Raw genomic sequence first — 18,936 nt, 5'->3', positions numbered from 1 at the left:
AAGACCTCTTACTTTTCCGGAACCTACGCTGTAGTCAGGCACTGGTCTCATATCACCACAGGGACCTGCATTATGGAGCCCTCAGAGTGCCGAAAGCCCTGAGGAGCCCTTTCCCTGGGGAGTGGCCCTCAGTCTCCCTGCCACTCCCACGTGGGCCCAGCCCCCTTTCCTCATTCCAAGCCCGGGATCCCTGACAAGACAAGTTCTAGTCTGCAGCCAAGCCCTGCTGGAGAGGCCAGATGACCAATGTCCAAGGCCTGCCCCAACTCCCTGCAGCTCCAGCCCCACCACGCTCCCATCCCCAGGTGAATTCTCAAGCCTGGCAGGACCCCTGAGAAGGGAGAGCCCAGAAAGAAAAGCTGTGAGGAGGTGGCACAGTCCTCATGCCAGATCCTCCGCACCACCTGTCTTGTTGTTCACTTGTGGGCCCTTGTCCACTGGGAGCAACAACAGCTCCTTCCTGCCATCTCCCAGCCGCGCTGGGCATCCCTCGCCCACCCTTTCTCTCCCTCCTCCCTTCCCAGAGCTCGGCTGAGCTCGCTCTTAATTGGCCTGACAAAAACAGTCACCAGGGGAAGTCCTTGAAGTTGGGGATTTCAACAAAGCTAAACCACTAAATCCCACGGCCGCCAGCCTGTCTTCACAGCTCCTCCGGCTCTGCCAGAAATCACACTTACTCCCATGCAGAAACCACAGCCCTGGCGGCTTCAGTGTCCCCCCGGCCCACCCCCACCTCGGGCCACCTTATCAAGGCAGGCCAGCCCATCCTTTATCTGCCTGCCATCCCTAAGTGCTTCCATTCCCCGACAGGCCCCATAAAAGCTGGTAAAAGACAAAGCTGCCCCACTTTTGACATCACTGGCTTCAAAGGCCCCGCATTAGGTGGGGTCGATCCAGATGCCTTGTCAAGTTAGGAGTGATGCTTGGTACTCCTGGGATGGCCCTGCTGGTCTGGAAATCACTCTGGGAACCCCAGAGCTGCTCAATAAATGCACAGAAGTGGTTAACAGCATGGACTCTGGAGCCAAAGCGGACTTGGTTCAAGTTCCAGCTCTGCAACTTGGTAACTGGGCAAGTCACTTACCCTCATATAGACCTCAGTGTTTTCACCTGCCAAATGGGGCTAATGAAATTTTCCTATCTGGTCCTCCAAATGTCACTGGGAAAGGCTTTACATGGTGCATAGGGTGTGCTCCTGTATAGGGATGGCTGCTTCTCAGGACCCCTGAGAGCCATCTTTATAGGGCCCTTGGTAGCAGAGAGAACTTTCCTTGCCGGAGTGCACCAGGAAAGAATGAATGAAGAAAGGACCTCAGCCACATGATATCCATAGCATCCACTCCCAATTCCCCACCACATGCCCAGACCCATCAGAGTTCAGGTTCCAAAGCCCCTCATCCTTTAGTGACAAAAATCTGCCCCCTAGGGAATAGGGAGTTATCATCTAGTGGGTACAGGGTTTCAGTTTAGTAAGATGAAAGTGTTATAGAAATGGATGCTGGTGATGGTTGCAAAACAATGTGAATATTTAATGTGAATGTGCTTAATCCCACTGAACTATACACTTAAAAATGGTAAATTTTATGTTATGAATATTTTGCCACAATTGTTTATTTTTTGAGATGGAGTCTCACTCTGTCGCCCAGGCTGGAGTGCAGTGGCGCAATCTTGGCTCACTGCAACCTCCGCTTCCCGGGTTCAAGCGATCCTCCTGCCTCAGCCTCCCAAGTAGCTGGAATAACAGGCATACGCCACCATATGTGGCTAATTTTTGTATTTCTAGTAGAGATGGGGTTTCACCATGTTGGCTAGGCTGATCTCGAACTCCTGACCTCAAGTGATCCTCCTGCCTTGGCCTCCCAAAGTGCTGGGATCACAGGCGTGAGCCACTGTGTCCAGTCGACAATTTTTTTTTTTTTTAAAGTCTGGCTCCTCCGCCTCCCCTCAGGTAGAGAAAAAAGTGGAGAGTAATAGAAATAAGGTGCTTTGCTCTTCCAAGGGAAGGCTGCATAAGGGAAGGCTGACAGTGGAAATGAAGCCCAAACCAAAAGCTGCCTACCTCCTGCCAGCCCCCAAAGCCATCTGTTGCCCCTTTAGCCCCCTGTCTAGAGGCTGACCACATGAGCATAGGCAAGAGGAGATCTTGGCGAGGGGGAGGTCTTGGCGAGGGGGACATCTGCCATGCTCACTGCCCGCCTCCCAGAGGCCCTGGAGTCCAAACCTGCCTGGCCATGCCCAGAAACAGTGGCTGCTCTGGACCCCTGCTCCAGGTCCTCAATACAAAGAAATAAGTGCAGAAAGGGGAAGAGGGAAGAGGGAATTAAGTCATCCTCAGCTTTCTCCCAGGTTTCACTGAGAAGAATCAAGGCAGTTTTTGGGCCCATTGCCCAGAGACAAAATAGGAGATGAAAATATTTATTTGTTCCTAAGGCTCCAGCAATCCCAGGCTGAAAAGCCCACCTTGGTTGTAACTTACTGCAGCTCGGCTGCTTCCAAGGCAGGCCCTCCCCACAGGCAGCCTCCCCATCACTTGGCTGTTGGGGAAGATGTTCCACTGCCCCACTGGGTGGGGGGAAAAAGTGGGATCCTTGTCCCAACAGAAACTGAATCTATTAAATGAGAATTATCCCCTATTGGCATCAGGGAGCCATAAATAGCCCAGCCGCCCCAGTTGAATCACCAGAGCTAGCACTGTGTCAGCGTTTCTGTATAAACCAGGGCTTGCTAGGGGATTCGCTCACAGCCATAAAAAATTTGCTCCAGGCTGAAACTTGGCCTAAGGAAAATCTCAGCCCGAGAGTAGACACTGAAAAGAAAGCCAGGCGACACCACCCCCGAGCCTCCTGAGGACAAGGGTGCCGGTGACCAGGACCTCTTACACTGGGCTCTGTGGTCACCAGCACAGAAGAAGTCAGTGATTTCGTGCGCCAGTTGGGGTTGTCATAATTCAAAATTTGGGTTGTTTTTATTTTTCAAGCTAAAAGAAGGGGTATTTTCTGCTTTGAGAACTTTGAATAGATCTGACTTTGAAAATGTGTAATCCAAACCCTCCCCTTTTCCCTCTGACGGTTAAATATCAAGCAAAAAGAGATTTGCCTCAGCAGGGAGCCAGTGCCCGTGTTGTTGCCTGGGACACTGTTGGGACAGTGGGTGCTGCCTCCCACCCCAAAGTTTTGAAAGCAAGGCCTGGGAACCCAATAGATCAGAAGGGCAGAATAACTCCTTATAGGACACAGGCGTAGTCAGTGGGAAAAGGATGTTTTGTTTTGTATTTTTCCTCCCCTATGAATGGTCAGTCCAACACCATCTATTAAATAAAGCCAGGCCCTTCCACATTCCATGTACATAAATAACTTCCTGGTAGATTCATGATCTAAATGAAAAGAAAAACTATTAAAAATATTTGAATAAATTTAAAAGAATGTATATGTAAAGCCAGCGTAGGAAGGGCTTCATAAGTCATTTTTAAAAAATCATGAAGAAAGAGAATGTTTTAATATTTAGACAATATAAGTCGTTTTACATTTTTAGGAAGCCAGATTTGTCATAGATAAAATGAAAACAATAGATGGGAGAAAATATTTGCAATACATATGGCAAAGGGTTTATATACTGTCATAATAAAGGACTCCTACAAATTAATAAGAAAAAGTAAAGAATAGCAGAAAAATAGACAAAAAACATGAAATGGCAATTTAAAGAAGATAAAATGCAAGTTGCCAACAATGATAAGACGTGAAACTCCACTGGTAGGTAGGAAAATATAAATCAAAACAAATGTGAACCACCAGATGGACAAAATTAAAATAGATTGGTAATGCCCAGTGCTAGTAAGGGTATGGGGAATATGAGGTCTCATTCATCACTAAATGTGATGAACTGCTACAACCTTTAGGAAAGGTATGTGGCATTTTTTTTTTTTTTTTTTAGATAGAGTCTCACTCTGTCACCCAGGCTAGAGTATAGTGGCACAATCTCGGCTCACTGCCACCTCCGCCTCCCGGGTTCAAGCAATTCTCCTGCCTCAGCCTCCCGAGTAGCTGGGATTACAGGTGCCTGCCACCACACCTGGCTTTTTTTTTTTTTTTTTTGTATTTTTAGTAGAGACTGGGTTTCACCATGTTGGCCAGGCTGGTTTTGAACTCCTGACCCCAAGTGATCCATCTGCCTGGGCCTCCCAGAGTGCTAGGATTACAGGTGTGAGCCACCGCACCCAGCCAGCATCCGGTAAAATTTAAAATACCTGTAGTCTCACTTTTAGGAATATGTCCTATAGGCCATACCTATAAGAATGCTTATTGCAGCTTTGCTTGTTAGGGCCAAAAATTAAAAATGAATGTCTACCAGTTAAAATGTTGAAAAAAGTATGTCTGTGCTATCGAATATAAATATGCAGCTATTGGAAAAAAAGAATATTTACATTTACTAACATAGAAAAATGATGGATTTTTTTCATTTTTAATTCTTCATATAACACATTCTCCTTTAACATCTGCTTTATTAGCGAGTTTATCTCTTTTTCTTATTGTTCTTTTATATCTCTTCATATTTTTCAAAAGTTATTCGTATGTATCTGAAGGTTTGAATTTGCCCATGCCCCTTACTGATAGGAGAGATGTTTTTTCAGCAAGTTTACTAGCTAATGTAATACCATGATGTGGCATTCATTAAAAAGCAATGTAAGAATGTAATGTTTAACAGGAGCAAATTTTTATTTTTTTAAAAGAAGAAAAAGGTAAAATCTCTAAGTATGCACCTATATTTTTATTTAAGTTTTTGCATGAAGAAAGGCATAGAGGTAATCACCATTTACTGTTGACACTGTAACTTCAGGGGGATGGGATTGAAAAGGGGGACTCACAAAATATTGATTTTTTCCTTATCCATCTTTATGCTGGGTTTGGCTTTTTATAGCAAACATATATTAGTTTCATAATATTTTAAGTAGGAAACTTTTCAGTCACACCAAAATACAAAGTTTATTGGTAGAGGGGAAGTGGTTGCAGAACCTCAAGGCATGCTTACTATTAATAAATACTATGGTGTACACTTGTCAATAGCCACTAAGGAGCAGCCAGAGAAGTGGCACAGCTTCTACACACAGGAGTTCACAGAGAAGTAAGGGAGACCAAATACATGATGCTTTGAGAGAACAATTTTTAAAATCCATAGGGTGCAGGGGCAGACAAGATATGAGCCTCAGATATGAGGGCTTCGTGGTAGAGGCTTCTAAGGCCTTGAGAACGGGAGGACATGGATAAATGGGGGATTAGGGCCGTGCAAAAGATAATGACGGCATAAACAAAAGATCTCTGGATCTGAATGAGGTAAGGAGAAGCCAAGGGCCTAAGGAAGGGCCTGGCACACAGTAGGTGCTGAATAATGCTTCCCAAGCTCTGCCTGGAAAACTTCCTACTCTTCAGAAGGTGGCACTGGTAAAAAGAGTTTGCACATCAGTCTGAAAACCGCCTCTGCAAGGGACTCATTTTAGTTTCCCTTTAAGGGACTGGTTCTCTAGGGAATGATTCACAACCAGACCGCCCTCTGACCCGAAATGCTGAGCCAAAGGCAGGCTCTCTGCATGTCTGGGAGCCCCACCAGGGAAGCACAAGCCTGAAAGACTCACTTCTAGGGTTACAAGAACAGTATTCACACTGGGGCCCAGCCACGGTCAGTTCCCACAGCCACCCCCAACTCCAGGTCAACTCACCCCCATCAAAACACACAGTCAGTTGCTATCATCCCAGGTATTAAAGTTCCCGGAGAGCAGCAACCACATCTGTCTTCTCACTCTTCTACGTCCAATGCCCAGCCAGAGTGGGTGCTCAGGGAACACACACTGAATTAATGTTTGTTGAGAGAGTTGATCTTTGCAGCTGAAACCTCTGACTTTTCTCTCTGGTCTCTGGCAGAGGGATACTACCACGAGGGTCTGGGAAGTAAGAGGTGGAATCTGGGGGTTACAAGACTGATAAACAATGTTTTGTTTTTAGGGACCAAAAGAAAATAGTGACCCACAGCAATATTCTTAAGAGAGTATTTGAACTATGGAAAAGGGCAGGCTGTACGTTATTCTCAATGAGGAAGGAGGAAAGGGGAGAGTTTGCGAATTATTTTCACCGGAGGCACAAGCAAGCAGTCTGTTTCACATGTGATTTCTAAAGGAGGAATGAGGAAAGAGGGCAGTTTTCCCACAAGCACATCCTTAGTGAAAAGCATGGCAGTTTATTTGTTTCAAGCCCAGGAATGGATTGGTGGGGTTTTGATCTTAGACTGCTCAGGAACAGCAAGGCCAGCCATGAAGTGAGACTCATCCCTTCCTGCCAGTCCCGTCTCTCAGCCTTCAGACTGTTCATTCCTAACCAGGAAGTGGACAGGCCTCCTTGCTACAGCGCATGTGAATATCCAGGAGAATCATGCCCCCAGCTCCCTCCCCATCTCCAGTTCACAACTGGAGGTATTCACTTCATCCTGCTCAGCCTCCGCCCCTTCACTGTCCTAAGAGGGTGCAGGAGAGCCAGACAGGAGCTCCCAGGCACACAATAGAGGGCTCGTCCAACCCACCCCCTTAAAAATTCTAGCTCAAAACCAGAGTGTTGAGTGTCCACTCAGCATTAAGCCCCATGCAAGGAAAATCTGCTCATGGACTCCGAGCTGGCAATCCCCAATCTGAGACTGTGGCTTCCCTCCCAGAATGCACGAGAGTGATGGCTCCTTCTTCCCTCCGAGGCACTCACTGCTTCTCCCAGAACACCAAAGTACTGGCTCTCTCCCTTTATTTCAAAATCTTTGGTTTTAAAAATGTTTGCTTTCTTCTCAGAGGTACCAAGATCCCTTCATTCATTCAACAAATATTTAGCGAGTGCTTCCTATGAGCTAGGCTGTGATCTTCAGGGTGAGGAGGTAGCAGTGAAGAAAACAGACAAAAATCCCTACCTTTCAGGGCTTCAATTTTAGCAGACGAGGCAGAAAGAAAATCTAATTAATAAATAAGTCATTTACCTAAGTGCTCTAAGATCAAGCCAGGCCCAGGCGTGCCAGGGTGGGAAGGGATCATGTTCAACCGGGTGGTCGGGAGGTTCCTTCCCAGCTCCTGCCTGTCCAGCCTTTATCTTCCTGCCGAGATGGTGTTATTATGGTTCCCAAATGTTTGAGGTTCAAGTGAAGAGTTCATCTGTAATGGGATTATTTCTCGCCCTGTTTGCTTTCATTACAGACCCACTCTCTCCAAGCATGAGAATCTAACCTTACCGAAAGCATATTTTGGTAATCTGATATAAACTAAATTTAAACTTTGACCTCCAACAATAAAAACGCTACTTTCCTTCTCTGAAGACCTGAAATTCAGATTAAGGGCCTGCCAGCTTCACTTTCCGGGTTTCTAACTGACTTCTAATTAGATTCTAAGCTTTACCCAGAAGGGGCTGGGGACAGGCCAGGGCCCATGGCAGACGGCAGCCAACTGGCCTGGTTTCTCCTCATTCCCATTAGAAGTCAGATGCTTCTTGCTTTCCCACACCCTGAATCCTGTGTTTTTGGTATTGTCACAGAGTACCAAGTTAGTGCAGAAAACTCAAAATAAAATTGCTGTCTCAAGCCGCATTGCAAATTTGCTCTGATCCCGTTTTGCACGAACTGCTTTAATCCTGCTGTGGGTAAAGGTTAAGTATGAGCTTACTCAAATCTGCCCCCACGTCATGTTCTAATTCTTGTAGGTTATCTTAGTTAGAAATTAAGGCAAGCAACTGCGAGTCCACACGGGGGCTGTCTGCGGCCAGGGCTGCTCCCTTCATCTGAGCCTTCAACAGCCTCGCCTGCCACCCCACTTGTGAACAATTTTCTGTTTTTCAGAGCTTGACATTCATATGTTGTTCAGGTTTGCTATAAACAAAATTAATGCCATGCATTCCTTTTTTTTTTAAGAAAGAAATTAAATAAATGTCACAGTCTGGACCAGAATAAGCAACTGAAAATTCAAATTCAGGGATGTCCTACATTAATAACTATTCACCGAGGAAGCATTTCCTGTTTATACATTGAGCTAATGAGAATCCATCACTCCTGTCAAATACACTGAACACCAAATTCAAATGTCAAACCAAATGTAAGAGGTCACACATTTCCTTTGCTAACTAAAAGTGTAATTCATAAATATTATTGCTACCAAACTCTCCATCTACAACATTTGTTTAGAAATATGCACATGTAATATAAATTGTGATTAAGTTAAATGGGTATATTATTTCCTGTTTTAAGGGCTAACAGCAGCATGAATTATGCTTTACTGCAAAGAAGGGCTCAAGTCACAAGCGGGTCTGCTCGAGCCCAGCCCCACATTTTACACCCCCAGATTGTTTTTTGCACGTTCATTCATAAATACTTTACATTACCCAGCCGCACTGATAACTTTCACTTCTGCTGCCTTATAAAATAGCTCTTACTATTGAAAAGGTCAGCTAAATGGACGTAAACTTTGTATCTAGCTACACTTAAAAATAAAAGTGGAAAAACAAAGAAAATTTACAAAGCCAGGGTCTTCATTTACCTCCATAAGCACAGTACCAGGATTCAAATTAAACTGAAACTTCGCATCTGTGGCATGATTTAGTGAGATGAGAATTGTTAGCCTGGGAAGTAACAACACAGCATTTTAACTTCCAAAATTACCAGGGAGTACAGAAACAATTGGGAAGCAACCTTTCATTATTTTTGTCAGCAAATAAATTCAACTAATATCCTTAGTTCAAAAAACCTGTATACACATTAATATTTGTATTACTTTAGGAGAACAAAATGTATTCTAGCAAGGAAAACAAGGAAAGCAGAAAAAAACAGAAATAGATTCTCACCTAACAACCTGATAGGGAAATGTCCTCATAGCATTCAAATAAAAGGGTGAAAAGAGAGACCAGAATCAAAGCTGACCCTTCCTGGTCATGCTCCGGCAGTTTAAGAAAGGCGTATAGTTTCATCCCCCCCACCACCCCCAAAAATTATTACCAGTGACCAAAAATAAATAAATAAATAAAATTTAAAAAGCAAGCAAATAAACCCTACCCTCCCAGGCCTAGATTGAGAGGTTTTCTCCCTATAGGCAAGCAGGAGAGCTTTGCTCCAAATCCTAGCAGAGCCAAGCCAAATGAACCCCACGTCCACATCAGCGAGGCCTCTGGCCAGGTCTCCCTGGGCCGAGCCCATGTGGAGGACAGCGGGTGGGTCAGGTGCTCCTCGGAGGAGCTCTGACTCATCACTGTGTTCCAAACCCTTTCAAAGGGGAGCTGACCTGACGCCATCGTGCCAGACGATTTTGCAATGAAACTAAGTCTTTGATGTCACAGACGGAGAGAGAGGGATAAGCTGGGCTCTTGAATAGATAACCAGGATGACTCCCAGCTTTTGAAGTCTAGTGAAGAGCATTTCATAAACTCCAGATTTAGAAGCAGATAATTAACAGATACCATTGAGGCTTGTATCTGTGGCTTCAGCTGTGACTGCTGCCCCACAGCCAAGAGGGACACCCTGCCCATGTGCCACGAGGCGGGCAGGGGCCCAATCCTTACCTGCCCTGACTTCCCTGAAAGCTTAGGCTGAATGGGCAGATTTTGGTTCAAGAACGGGCGCTTCTGGAGAATAGATTTATTTAAAGCATGTAGCCTTCATTCAATATTTCAAATTAGGCTTCTAATAGTTTTATCCTAGCACTTGTCCATCATACTATGATAGTTACATCATCGGTTATATTAAGTGTAGCAACTTCAAATTTGTTAATTGTGATTTGAAGTCCAGTGAAAGAAATGACTTTTATCTCACATTTTTTAATTAAAGTATAATTTATATAAAGTGCAGTGCTCAGGTCTTAAGTGTTCTGTTCAAACAGTTTTGATGAATACACGTAAAGACACATGACTTTTCTCACAATTCCCAGACAATCTCCTACCCCCAGAATCAACCACTGGTTTTATTTCTGTCATCGTAGGTTAGTTTTTCCTATTTTGGATTTTCTTATAAATGGATCCCATAGTATGCGCCTTTTCATACGCAGCTTACGTCACTCATCATATGTCTGAGATTCACCCATGATGGTATTAGTCGTTCATTCTATTACACTGCTTGGTACCCTGTTGCATGACTAAACCACAGTGTGTTTATCCATTCCTCACTCATGGACAACTGGGCCGTTTGCCAGTTTTCGATTTTTATGAATGAAACTGCTATGAACATTCTTATACAAGGATTTTTGTGGAAATATATTTTCATTTCTCTCATGTAAATACCTAGGAATAGAAATGCTGGCTATAGGTAAGTGTATTTTTAACTTTTAAAGGAAGTATTAGTTTTCCAAATTGGTTATACCATTTGACACTCTCACCAACAGTGCATGAGTTCCAGTTCCTCCACATTCTCTCCCACTTTTAGTGTCATCAGTTTTTTTCACTTTAACCAACTTCTAGTTGATATCTAGTGGTAACTAACTATAATTTTAATTTGCATTTCCCTGATATCTAGTAGTTGGTGTTTAAAACTTTTTCATGTGTGTATTGGCCACTTGTATATCTTCTTTAATGATATTTCTATCCAAATTGTTTTGCCATTTTTAATTACATTGTTTGTCTTTTTATTGTTGAGTTACAGGAATTCTCTGTGTATCCCAAATGGAAGTCTTTTGTCAGACGTGTGTTGGCAAATCTGTGGCTTGCCTATTCATTTGTTTTAACAGTGTCTTTGATAAGCAGAAAGATTTAATTTTGTTGAAACCCAATTAATCAAGTTTTGCTTTTATGGCCTGTACTTTCCATGATTTCTTTAAGAAGTCTTTGCTACCTCAAGGTTACAAAAATACTCTGTTTTTTTCTAGTAATTTTATCACTTTAGTGTTTGCATTTAGATCAATGACCCACATTGAACCGATTTTTCTATATTATTAGAGGTAAGAACAAAGATTTTTTTTCAAATTAATATCTAGTTGTTTCTGTACCATTTGTTGAAAAGATTTTCCTTCACTACTGAATTTCCTTGGCACCCTTGTCAAAAGTCACTTTCCCATATATCTTGGGTCTATGCATGGACTTTATTTTGTTCCATTTACCTTTTAACCCATCCTTTCATCTATGCCACATTGTGTTGATTAGTGTAGTTATGTAGTCAGTCTTGTAGTCAAGTAGGGTAAATATTCCAAATTTGCTCTACTTTTTCAATATTGTTTTGGCTATCCAAGGTCCTTTGCCTTTTCATATAAATTTTAAAATTATTTTGTCCAAGATAAAAGCTTGCTGGGATTTTATTTAGGATTGGTCAGTTTGGGAGAAGTGACATCTTAATGTTAAGTCTTCTAATTCATAAACATGATATATCTCTTAATTTATTTAGGTCTTTAATTTCTCTCATCAACGTTACATAGTTTCCAGTCTTTTGTATCTTTCATTAAATTTATCCTTAAGTAGTTGAATTTTTACGCTACAATTACTATTTTAACATTTTCATTGTTAATTAATTGTTCATTGCTAACATATGGAATTATAATTTAATTATATCCTGCAACACTGCAAAAATAAATTATTAGTTCTACTTATTTTTTTAATTCCTTAGGAAACCCAAAGCAATCTACAGATTCAATGCAATCTCTATCAAAATACCAATGACGTTCTTTACAGAAATAGAAAAAACAATCCTAAAACATATACGGAATCACAAAACTATCCTGAGCAAAAAGAATAAAAACTAGAGGAATCATGTTACCTGACTTCAAATTATTCCACAGAGCTATCATAACTAAAACAGCATGGTACTGACATAAAAACAGACAAATAAACCAATGGAACAGAATAGAGAACCCAGAAACAAATCCACACACCCACAGAGAACTCATTTTTGACAAAGGTGTCAAGAACATAAACGGGGAAGACAGTCTTTTCAATAAATGGTGCTGGGAAAATTGCATATCCATATGCAGAAGAATGAAACTAGACCCCTATCTTTTGCCATATACAAAAATAAAATCAAAATAGATTAAAGACTTAAATTTAAAACCTCAAACTATGGAACTACTACAAGAAAACATCAGGGAAACTCCTCAGGACATTGGTCAGAGCAAAAATTTCTTGAGTAATACACCACAAGCACAGGCAACCAAAGTAAAAATGGACAAATGGGATCATATAAAGTTAAAAATCTTCTGCACAGCAAAGGAAACAATCAACAAAGTGAGGAGACAACCCACAGAATGGGAGAAAATACTTGCAAACTACTCTCTGACAAGGGATTAATAGCCAGAATATATAGGCAGCTCAAACAACTCTATAGGAAAAATTCTAATAATCTGATTTTAAAATGGGCAAAAGATCTGAATAGACACTTCTCAAAAGAAGACATACACATGGCAAACAGTCATATGAAAAAGTGTTCAACATCACTGATCATGAGAGAAATGCAAATCGACACTACAATGAGATAGCATCTCACCCTAGTTAAAATGGCTTATATCCAAAAGACAGGCAGTAACAAATGCTGGCAAGGATGTAGAGAAAAGGCAACTGTTATACACTGTTGGTGGGAATGTAAATTAGTACAACCACTATGGAGAACAGTTTGGAGGTTCCTCGAGAAAACTAAAAATAGAACTACCATATGATCCAGCAATCCCACTGCTGGGTATATATACCCGAAAGAAAGTAAATCAGTATATCAAATAGATATTTGCATTCCCATGTTTGTTGCAGCACTGTTCACTATAGCCAAAATTTGGAAGTAACCTAAGTGTCCATCGACAGATGAGTAGATAAAGAAAATGTGGTACAGATACACGATGAAGTACTATTCAGTTATAAAAAAAAAGAATGAGATTCTGTCATTTGCAACAACATGACATGGATGGAACTGGAAATCATTACACTAACTGAAATAAGCCAGGCACAGAAAGACACACATTGAATGTTTTCACTTATTTGTGGGATCAAAAAATAAAAACAATTGAATTCATGGAGTTAGAAAGTACAAAGATGGTTAACAGAGGCTAAGAAGAGTAGTGGGAGGGTAGGGGGAGATGAAGATGGTTAATGGGCACAAAAAATAGTTAGAATGAATAAGACCTAGTGTTGGATAACACAACAGGGTGACTATAGTCAATAATTTAACTGTACATTTTAAAATAACTAAAAGAGTATAATTAGATTGTTTGTAACACAAAGGATAAATGCTCAAGGGGATGGATACCCCATTTTATATGATATGATTATCATGCATTGTATGCCTGTATCAAAACATCTCATGTACCCCATAAATATATACACCTACTATGTACCCACAAAAATTAAAATAATTTTTTTTTAAGTTAAGAATTCCTTAGGAATTTCTCTGTACAAAATCATGTCACTTGTAAGACAATTCTACATCTTCCTTCCCAATCTATATATCCTTTATTTCTTTTTCTTATATTATTGCTTTGTCTAAGACTCCAAGTTAAATGCCGAATAAAAGTTGTAAGAGAGACATCCTTGCCTTGTCTCCAATCTGTGGAGGAAGGCATTCAATCACCAATAGGTATGTCAGCCATAGGTTTTTTGTAGATGTTATTTGGCAGATTGAAAAAAGTCTCTTCATTCCTAGTTTGCTGAGAGTTCTTATCTAGAAGAGATGTTGGGATTTGTCAATTGCTTTTCCTACATCAAAATGACCTTATAATTTTTCTCCTTTAATAAGTTAATGTGGTAAATTATATTGATTTTTTAAATGTTACACAACCTTACATTCCTGAAATAAACCCTACTTTATCTTTTTCTTTATATTATGGGATTTTATTTGTTAATATTTTGTTAAGGATTTTTATCAAAGATTTAGTTATGATAATGAGAAACTTTGGTTTATAACTTTCTTTTCTATAATTTCCTTGTATGATTTTGGTATCAAGGTAATTCTAGCCTCATAGAATGAGTTGGAAAGTATTCTCTAATATTCTATTTTCTGAAAGACTTGGTGTAGAATTGATATTATTTCTTCCTTAAATATTTGAAATAATTTGCCTGAGAAAACTAGCTGGGCCTAGATTTCTGTTTGTGGGAAGTTTTTTAAACTACAAACTCAATTTATGTAATGACTATAGGGTTTATATTTCCTATTTCTTCTTGGGTCCATTTTTTAAGTTATGTTTTTCAAGGAATTTGTCCCTTTCATCCAAATCGTTGAATTAATTGTTATAAAGTTATTTATAATGTGACTACATTATCCTTTTAAGGTCTGTAGGCTATTTAGTGATGTCCCTTCTTTTATTCTTCATATTGGTAATTTGTATATTCTGACCTTTTATCTTCATCAGTTTTCCTAGGTGTTTATCAATTTTATTAATCTTTTTAGCAAACCAATTTCAGTTTTTGCTGATTTTCTTGATTATTTGTCTCCTATTTTATTGCTTTCTACTCTGATTATGGTTTAGTTAACTCATCTCTTTTAGCTTTTTAAGGTGGAAGCAAAGGTCATTGATTTTATACCTTTCTTATTTTCTAATATGAGCATTTAAAGCTGTACATTTCCCTTTAAATTTTGTGTATGCCAAAGATTTTGATTTTCATTGTTATCAAATTTTGATTTTCATTATCAAAATATTTTCATTATCAGTAAATTTAAAATATTTTCTAAATTCCTTCATGATTTCTTGTGTGACTTGTGGTTTATTTAGTCATGGGTTGTTTAATTTCCAAACATTCAAATAATTTTTCTAGGTATCTTATTTTTATTGATTTCCAATTTACATTTCATTGTGTTCAGAGAATATACTTAGAAATTCAGCCTAAGAAGTTTATTGAGACTTGTTTTATGATCCAGTTCATGATCTCTTTTGAGAAATGCTTCACATGCCTTAGAGAAATATGTCTGTTTTGCTTCTGTTGGGTGGAGTAATCTAAAAATGTCAATCAGATCAGGTTATCAGCAGTGTTGTTCAAATCTTCCATACACTCAACTAATTTTTCAGCCTATTAATTACTGAAAGAGGGTATATTAAATTCTTCAGCTATGATTGGATATGTATAGTTTCCTTTAATTTTATCCATTTTTGCTTTATGTATTTTGGAACTTTGATATTAGGTACAAAAACTTTGGGGATTTTTATGTCTTCTTGATTAATTAAGCCCTTAATAGCATTATGTTTCTTATATCTTTTTATCAATTTGAAGTCTACTTCACCTGATATTAGTTTCACCTGTTTTCTTACGCACAGTATTTGCAGGTTATCTTTTTCAAATACTTTACTTTCGACCTGTTTGTGTCTTTATATTTAAAGTGTATTTCTATAGTTGAGTCTTGCATTTTTATCCAGTCTGACAATTTCTGCCTTTTAATTGGGAAGGTCAGTCCCTTTATATTTAATGCAATTATTCATCTATTTTGATTTTAAACCAAATTTTGGTTTGGTTTTTATCTTCTATGCTCTTTGTTTTTATGTTCCTATTATTTTTAGGATGAAACGTATTTTTAGTATTTCATTTTAGCTCCTCTATTGACATTTTAGTCATGCCTCTGAATTATTTTTAGTGATTTCTCTAGTGACTGCAATCTTTATCTTTAATTCATCATAGTTTCCTTTCAAACAAATACTCCATTACTTCATGAGCACTTTAAGAACAATCCTCCCGCCCCTTTATGTAATCATTTTCACTCTAAAATACTATTAATATTCATGTTCCTTTGTTATTTTTACTTTAAATGGCCAATTATCTTTAAAAAGTTTTAAAGCTACTTTTTATTTATAGACCTATTCACTCTTTCTGATGTTTTCCATTCATGCAAGTTCTTCCTGTAGGACCAGGTTTCCATTACAAATCATTTTCTTTCAGCCTACGGAACTCCTTTTAGCATCTCCTGGAGATGGCTTCTTTCCGGTTTTGTCTGCTTGAAAATATTTTCAATTCACTTTTATTTTTGAATGATATTTTTATTGGATATAGAATTATAGGCTAACAAGATCTTTTGTTTTTTCCTGCAGCATGCTGAAACTGACATACTTTATCCTTTGTTTTCAGCAATTTGACCGAATCTGCTTGGGATTCTCTAAGCTTCTTGGTAAGGCATATATTTACTCTTTAGTTTTAGAAAATGTTTTATTCTTTTATCTTTGAATATTTCTTCTTTCATGTTCTCTCTCACCTTCTTCTTCTAGGACTCTAATTATATATAAGACATTTGATATTATACCATAGAACTCAGATACTATTTTTTATTCTTTTTTCTTTTTGTCTCAGATTGGATCATTTCTATTGATGTGTCTTTAAGTTTTTTTCTCTTGTGTCCAATCTTCTAATAATTTCATTGACAGCATTTTTCATGTCTGACATCATGTTTTCTATTTTTTAGCATTTTTATTTAGATCTTTTTTAATTTAGTTTTCATACCTCTGCTGAAAATCCCCATGTCGCCTTTCCCCACTGGATCCTTTAGCATATTTATCTTAGCTACTTTACAGTCCCTGTCTGATAATTGCAACATTTGGGCCAACTTTGATCTGGTTCTATTGACTATGTTGTGTCTCGACAAGAGATCATATCATCGTTCATTTGTTTGTTTGGGGGTGTGTATGTGTTTGGTAAGTTTATATTGAATGCAACACATTGTATGTAAAAAATAGTAGCAATGAGGCAAATACACCAAAAAATGGAGAATTGTCTTCCTCTATCAGTCTGTTAATGCAGGAAGCTGGATTAGTATCTAATCTGTATTTGAGCTGGGTTTGGACTTTGCTATTGTTTTAGTTACATTCAATGCACTACAATCTTCAGATTCTCTTACTGGTGGACTATTGCTGTCCCCTACTTAGCATGAAGCCTGGTATAATAAAGAGTTTCTCTCAATTCTCCTGTACCACCTTAGACTGCAGCAGGCTCTGCACTGTAGAAGAGGTCTCTCAACATTCCTGCCCCTCTCCTACTGTTATACGACCATCTGATGCCTAATGCAAGGCCCAGCATTCAGAAGGATTTATTTAGGCAGCCCTACATACCTGGGCCTTAGAGAGGATCACTCTTAGCTCTCCTCTCTCTCCCCCACGTGACATTATCTCGCACTCAGTGAAGAACCGTGAGCTTCGGCAGGTTTCTGGCCCTCACCCAGTAGCAGATAACAGCTGCCTTATACTCAAGTGCAAGATCCTGAGTAAGACCTGGTTTTCTGCCCCTTTCTCAGCAGCAGATAACCACTGACTCTTGCCCATGCATGGTCCATGAGGGTTTCTCTTGGTTTCCCTGCCCTAGCCTTAGTGTTGGACAGGCCTTGTGTACCTCTACCTCAGGCATGCACCTCCCAGAACTTCCAGTGGCAGATAACCTCTGCCTCTTACTCACAAAAAGTCACGAGCATGGGAGGGTTTTTATTAGTTCTCTTGCTGCAGACTTAGGCAGGTCCTGCACCACAGAGAGTTGTCTATCCTTTTACTCTGCCCCCAATTTTTTTGTGTCAGCTCTCAGTGGAAGCCAAAGGACAAGAGTGAGACAGCCCTTGTGTCTGCAGCTTACAATAATTTCTAAACCGTTAGGCTAGCCCATACTTGGCTCTTAAAACATGGTTACAATTTCAGTTGTTTTCTTCTTACTGTCTCTGATGGTTACCTCCTCCTGCTGCTGCTCTGCCCAGGGTAATATCCTCGGAGGGGCTGCTACTCTTTTGATTTTAGTTCATTAGGTTACCTTGTGTCCTCAGGGCAGACTTAAAAGTATGTGATTTTATAAGCTGTCCAGTTTGTTTTACTGTTAGGGTGGAAGCAACATTCTCTTGCATTTTTATATTCTATGTGGAAACTCTCACTAAATATGAATATTAATAATAATCTCTCTCTTTTGGTATAAATTTATATGCTTTAAAACACACTTTTACTTTTTGTGCATTTATTCTTCTCTAATGAAATTGAAATGAAATCTCATCCTTCCCTCTTTGTCCCATAGCTCCTTGCATGTGGAGCTTAGTCACAGTAAGTAAGGTGAAAAGCTCGTGAACAATCAATCAAGGATTAGAATAACATTAGAATAATTATAATTACAAAGCAACAACAAAATTTGGTAGGGCACACAGCAGATAAAGCAGGTATTTTATTTATCCATTATTTCATTTCTCAAAATTCAATGAGCTAGATGCTATTTTCTACATGAGGAAATTGATGCTCAGAGAAATTAAATGACTTGCCCAAGACTACACAGCTAGTAACTGGAGACACTGGGACTTGAACCCAAGCAGTCTACATTAAGGTTCACACTCTTAATCTCCATGTCATGAAGATATGAGTGAGGTGTTAAATGTTTACTTAAGCCAGATACTCTTTCATTGATGATTTGACATCTGAGTTCTACTAATTCATATAGCTCTCCATGCATTCAGGGCCAAAGCAACATTCACATATTTTTTTTCCCTCACACATCTTGCACAAGGAATTGCTGTTTCCAGACTTAATCTCACCAGAATGCCTTTACATCATTCTGCTGCCTTCAGGAGGTCCCTCTCCCCACGCTACCTGCTCAGAATAACAGGCGGAGGGCCAAGATTGGATGGAGGTTGCAGAGTATGGCAGCAAAGCAATACCCTAAAGCATATAGACAACTCCTTGGGCAAATGCAGACAGATGTGACCGTCCAGAGCCAACCTCTGAGGGGCTGGAGCCTCGACAGGTGGCCTGACTCCAGGAGCAAGTGGAGAGCCTTGGTGCACTGTGGGTCATCAGCTAATGCATGTAAAGGACGAAGTCATGATTTTAAGGGGGCAGAAGGAAAAATTCATCTAACTCCACTTACAATTCAGCAGCGTAATTTCCCAGACACATGGTCTAGAAATAGGGCGAGCTCTTTTTGAAGCAGCCTCTTGACTGTCCAAAGAAAGACTTCCCCGAGTCATTTTTTAAACTAGAGACATTGTCATTAGGGGAGAAGAGATCAAAAGCACCTTAATCTCCTCTATCAGCGGGCCAGC

At 39.8% G+C, this 18,936-nt stretch overlaps 1 long non-coding RNA gene across 2 annotated transcripts in view; it reads right to left on the bottom strand.

The window, feature by feature from the left end:
• LOC129059711 (uncharacterized) overlaps positions 1–18,936 on the bottom strand; it is a 112,916-nt gene that overhangs the window by 44,797 nt on the left and 49,183 nt on the right. The window lies entirely within an intron of this gene.

This window comes from Pongo abelii, chromosome 4, assembly GCF_028885655.2.
Source record: "Pongo abelii isolate AG06213 chromosome 4, NHGRI_mPonAbe1-v2.0_pri, whole genome shotgun sequence".
NCBI lineage: Eukaryota > Metazoa > Chordata > Mammalia > Primates > Hominidae > Pongo > Pongo abelii.
The sequence above is the reverse complement of the archived record's forward strand: the minus strand, read 5'-3'. Positions and strand labels throughout refer to the sequence as shown.